We start from the raw sequence: 6,000 nt of genomic DNA, 5'->3' as shown, positions 1-6,000 counted from the left end.
TTGTTGAGACCAGGGAGCAGCTAACACTGACGGTCTGGACTCAGCTCTTGAAAGCACTTGCTGAGTTTCTTTCTAACTTTGATGTTGAAACAGCTGATCGATCTGAAGTCGATTTTTGATCATTTGGTATTAAATAATAACAATGAGAAAACAGTTCAGTAAATAAGAAGCCATAATGAAAATATTTCTGGCTGGAACTTATGTGAAAATATTATTTACTGAAAGTATTAAAGGCCAAGTATGGTGGCATAACTGTTTAGGCAGAAATAAATGTCGCTTTTTATGCTTCCTTTATGAAAGCCCATCCAGAAAAATTGAAAAGCCGAAATAGAGATAGATACCAGCAGGTCTTTGATGGGATGATTAGAGGTTTCAAAATTCTGAAGAAATCTCACTTCTTCCAGGCTTCCCTCAGCCTCCTGAAGGCTCCCGTCTCACCTCTCACCTCAGTCTGCCCCTTCTTGGGCATCAGGTGCTGAGCAGACAGACAGACAGACAGCTCTTGTCGGAGCAGGAGCTTGGCTTTGCTTAGGCTCTGTCTTGGTAGGGAGAGTGTGGAGGAGCTGCTGGCACCAAGGCAAACAAGGAGCAGAGAGGAGCAGCAGAAATTTGTGGAGAGACCCACACAGCCTCTAGGACCTGGTCTGTGACCCCTCCTCTCATCAGGCCATGCTCTCTGCAGCTCTGATTGGTCTCAGTGTCACTCAGAATGGATGGATGGAGTAAGCCTGTTTGCCAGCTCAGAGGGATCCTGCATGCTGTCCTGATCTTGGCACCATCCTCAGGCACTGGTGTGCCTTGCCCCTCTCAAGTGCTACTCTGTCCAGTCGTACAGGATTGGTGTAGTGAATGGCTGTCCTTTAAGTCCCTGTCATCGTTTGTATGTTCTGTGGTTCTAGGCTAGACTCAGGATTGACCTTGCAGTGCTTGGGCAGCTGCCTTGAGTATGCTGAAGGAAACAGTTTGTTGAAAGCTGTGCCCTACACCTTGGGTTTGAAAAAAGATGTCTGTTGGAGGGCATGTGGCTGCGTTTTCACCCCTTTCACTGACATTTAGACGACCAGAAAGCAAGCTATGGACCTAAGCAGTTTTCTCTGGAGAGCCTGCTGGCTAGTGTGCTGTTGTCTGCAGGGCCTGATACCATTGGTGAGTGTCTTGTCTTTCCCAGGGATCTGTGTGGCAGACGGTGGCATCACTGGAACCTGTCAGACCTCTTTATGCATACAGGTTTGTGTTCACTTGAAACTAAAATGTCCAGTGTCACGTAGTTTGAGTCCTCTGTCCGTTTTCACTTTAGTTAGTGCCAGCAAGTGGAAGTCTGATGCTGGCACAGATGTTCTGACAGACTTGACTTCTCACCTGCCTCCCCCCTTTTGGTTCTTGGATGTTTATTTTTGAGACTGAATATTCCACAGCACAGGCTAGCCTTAGTCTGCTGAGGCTGACCTTGAATTTTTGACCCTCCTTCCTGCACTTCTGTAAGATTCAAGCCTTAACTACTATGCTCAGTTTGGGAAGTGCTCGGGATCAAAGCCAGGCTTTCATGTCAGGCAAGCAGTCAACTGAGCCTCATCCTAGAGGGGGTCACAGTGTGTCCTTCTTTGTGTAGGATGGGAGACTGAACCCAGAGTCCCTGCATGTTCAGGAAGTGCTGTCTGCCTAAGCTGTGTCCCTGCCTCCTTTTCTCGTTCTTCTCTTATCTTTCACTCATTAAGGGTTTAACTGTAGTTGAGGCCGGGCTGAAATGTGCTGCTCCCTCGCCTCAGCCTACTGATGAGCTGGGGCTATAGGCGCTGCGCTGTGCTGGGTGGTAGTGGCCACTGTTAGTTTTGTTTGATTCCTTTACTCTTCAGTGCCTTCCTTGTCTCATGGAAACCTTGGAGTCACTGGGACCTAGGGCAGATAGAAACAATGTTCCAGGTTGGGCTGGAGAGGTGGCTCAGCAGTTAAGAGCACTGGCTACTCTTCCAGAGGACCACAGTTCAGTTCCCAGCAACCACAGGACAGCTCATTCTTGCCTGTAGCTCCATTCCAGGACACCCTCACACATGCCTGCATGGAGGTAAAACACCGACACACAGGAAAGAAAATGTTAACAAAGTTGCAGGTCTTTTGAGACTAGTGTTGAACAACTATTAAATTCTTAGATAATTTATCCTTGATAGAGACTGGGGAAGATACTGAAGACAGAAGTAGAAAAGCCAGGCCGTATGCAAAGAGGAGCAGTTGGCATGGGAAGCCGTGCCGTTTACTTAGGAAGTTGTTTACTTGTTTATTTTATTTTATTGGCGTAGGGTCTCTATGGAGCCTTAGCTAGTCTGCGGCTCCATTTGCTGTGAACCATTCCTGCTGTGTAGCAGCAGCAAAGCTCGGGTCACAAGGCTCTCATTTCAGCTTAGGACAGGCCCACGGGAGGACGACAGAGGCCGGGCTCGTGCCCAAACCAGGTACTCAGGCGCACACACGGAACACGGACGCAAATACAACAGTGAGTGGCTTACTCAGCTCAAAAGTGGGTTCTGGAGCCAGCCGCCAGCCAGCTTGCTGCCAAAGCTGACAACCTGAGTAGACCACTTGAACTCATAGATCCACTGGCCTCTGCCTTTCCCCTCTGAGATTAGAGATATGGGCCACTACACCTGGACACTTGACAATCAATCCAAGAAAATTAATATTACAGTTTGAATTACAGTGCGGACCTTCTCTATTAACGATGTTATTTTTGGGGCTGGAGAGATAGCTCAGTAGTTAAGAGCTCTTTTGAGAAGTCCTGAGTTCAATTTCTGACAACCACATGGTAGCTCATAACATCTGTAATGGGATTTGATGCCCTCTTCTGGCACACAGGTGTACATGCAGATAGAGCACTCATATACATAAAATAAATAATGTTATTTATAAAGATGTTCTGTTTATTTGTTCTATCTATGTGTGTGGTACCATTAGAAGACAGATGAGGGCATTGGATCCTGTGGGTCTTTAGTTACAGACCATTGTGAGCTCTGTGATGTGGGTGCTGGGACCAAGTGCTCTTAACCAGTGAACCACGGCTCCAGCCTCTAACCCTGCTTCCCCATAGTCGTGGATATGGGACACAGTGGAATTGTACAGAGAGGGAGTGGGGGAAGTTATGGTTGTTGGGTGTGGCTCACTGGGGTTCTGGACAGGTGTGAAGATTGAGTGTCAGGAAGGAAACACTTGAGGGCCAAGTGCAAGATGCGGCCCATCTTTTTTTTTCAGAATTCCTTCAACTTTAATTGTGGGGGTAAAATCAAGTAGTGACTGAGGAGAAACCGTCCCTGGATGCAGCCACAATGCTGTGTAGTGGACATGATGAGTTATTTATTAGCACGATGGTCACAAGCTGCCAGCTGTTCTCATTCCTCTACTGTCTCCTTCTTGCCAGTCTCTTGCCCTTCAAAGAGTGGGTACCGGGCCTCCACATCAGCCCAGGTAATGTTGCCGTTGGCCAGATCTCGGACTACACTGGGCAGCTCAGAGACCTCTGCCCTTATCTGTCTCATGGAGTCTCGGTCCCTCAGAGTTGCAGTGTGGGGCGTCTTGTTCACTGTATCAAAGTCAATAGTGATGCCGAAAGCCACGCCAATCTCATCAGTTCTTGCATAGCGCGGCCCATCTTTTGTGGGGGACATTCAGGGAGCAGCTTTAGCAGGCTGGGATGCTCTTGTTTCAGAGCTATCTGGGTTGTACTTACAGGTTTGTGACTCCAAATTGTGTAGCTGGCAGGTAAACACAGTTTGAGGCAACTGCACTCAAACTAAAAGACTTTCATAGCTGAGCAGTGAGGGAAGCTGCCATTCTCATTGGAGTCTCTGTGCACTGAGGCTGGGCCACAGCAGTGCCAACTTAACAGGGCAGTGAAGGAAGCAGTGTGTTGAATGCATGTTGGTGTGTGTGTGTGTGTGTGTGTGTGTGCGTGCGTGCGTGCGTGCCACTAGAATCCACTGTCAGGCAGCCTGTAGGACCCCTCTGCTGGCCGGGGGTTGAGGCGTGAATTCTTTACAAGGCTCAGTGGGAAGGGAGGTGTGCTCTTCCCTTTCTTTTCCTACTCAACTTTAGTTCTACCAATGCTGTGTTTGCAGATTTCCAAAAAATTCAACTAATGTGTGCACCTGTAAGTTGAGGGAGTGGAATATGTATTTATATTAAATATCTTTAGATCATACTAAAATCTCTGCAAAGTGGCTGCTTTTGTGTGTAAAGTATTTGTGTAGGAGCCGTGCTTCTTATGAATCTGTGATCACTTGGGTGACTGAAGCTGAAGGATCGTAAGTCTGAGGTAAACCCAGTTTGTTATGGGATCCTGCTTCAAAACAAAGCCAAAGTAAAGTAATTTAAACACACTTTGAGAACTCCTGCTTTGAATTACTAATAGTGTGATTGTAAATGCTCCCATTTGTTGACTGTCTCCCATGTGCTGGCTTGCGTAAGACTATCATGTTAAATTAGCCATGGTAAACACTCCTGTAATCCTAGCACTTGGGAGCAGGTGGAAGCAGAAACTTCAGGAGTTCAAGAAAATCTTGATTTATAATAAGTTAGAGGCAGCCTGGGCTGCCTGAGACGCTGTCTCAAATCCACTTGTCTGTCCTGTACAGAATAGGATGTGCAGGCTTGGCAGTGGATTTGGGTTGCAGTTCAGGTCTAACTTTAAAATGCACAATTTTGCCCTTATATTGCAGTATATCTTGGGTTACATGAAATGGTGAGATTTATGTACAATACTATATAGTCTTGAATGTCCCATTGGTCAGTTAGATTGTGCATTTTTATTTTTATTTTATTTTGTTTTTTGGTTTTTTTGAGACAGGGTTTCTCTGTGTAGCCCTTTCTGTTTTGGAACTCACTCTGTAGACCAGACTGGCCTCGAACTCAGAAAAATTTGCCTGCCTCTGCTTCCCAAGTGCTGGGATTAAAGGTTGTGCGCCACCACTGCTCGGCTAGATTGTGCATTTTTAAAACTGTTTTTTGTTTTTGTTTTTGTTTTGTTTTGTTTTAAGTGAACATGGAGGTATATGCCTGTACCCATTTTCTTTTTTTTTTTTTTTTTTTTGGTTTTTCGAGACAGGGTTTCTCTTTATAGCTCTGGCTGTCCTGGAGCTCACTTTGTAGACCAGGCTGGCCTCGAACTCAGAAATCCGCCTGCCTCTGCCTCCCGAGTGCTGGGATTAAAGGCGTGCGCCACCACGCCCGGCTTCTGTACCCATTTTCTCAGGAGGCCAAGGCCAGGTGGATTGCTTGAGCCTAGGCATTAGAGTGACTGTCCCCCATTTCCCAAAACAAACAGATTTGCATCCTGAGTTTTCATCTGTTGGGGCATACATATTGTGGCGATGATGTGGCCACCTTAGTTTTTATGTGCTGACTTAAAGGTGGGATTTGCTTTGCTGCTAGCTTAGGGGCTGGTCCGATTCCCTTTGTGAGGGTATGATTCCTGGAACAGGGCAGAGCTGAGCAAACCAGAGAAAGGAAACTGGCTGCTAAGATTAATAGATTATATATAACTTGTCCAAGGGACAGCGTCGTTTATCCAGTGTATATTGTATTTGGTGCCATTGTGTAGAAATCAATAGCTGGTGTGATGAACCAGTTAACACCCAGGTACATTTACTTGCTTCCTTTTACCTTTAAAGTACTTTTCAATTTTACCTAGGGTCTCATTATGTAGCCTTCACTAACCTGGAACTTGCTGTATGGACCAGGCTGGCCTCAAACTCATAGAGATCCTCCTGCCTCTGCCTCTGCCTGCTGGCATAAGTCACCCCCACCCACCCCATCTTAGAACCTTTATCCAGCTGTCCTTGTTTTCATACTTGCCAGTGACCCATGTCTTAGCCATTTCTCCCTTCTAAGCCTCTAGTCATTGGGTATTTTGGGTCATTTTAGAACATGACTAATTTTAGAAGCAGCCTTTAGACGTTGCTAGGATGTGTATGTGTAGACATTCTCTGCAAGATACGTGAGCAGCTAAGGAGTGGT

General features: G+C 46.4%; 1 protein-coding gene across 14 annotated transcripts in view; it reads left to right on the top strand.

Annotated features, from left to right (window-relative positions):
• Eif4g3 (eukaryotic translation initiation factor 4 gamma 3) overlaps positions 1-6,000 on the top strand; it is a 212,567-nt gene that overhangs the window by 34,064 nt on the left and 172,503 nt on the right. The gene's annotated exons all lie outside the window — the stretch shown is intronic.

The sequence above is a fragment of the Mus caroli genome, unplaced genomic scaffold, assembly GCF_978045245.1.
Source record: "Mus caroli unplaced genomic scaffold, Mus_caroli_1 scaffold_6, whole genome shotgun sequence".
Lineage (NCBI taxonomy): Eukaryota > Metazoa > Chordata > Mammalia > Rodentia > Muridae > Mus > Mus caroli.
This window is presented reverse-complemented; position numbering and strand designations above follow the sequence as displayed.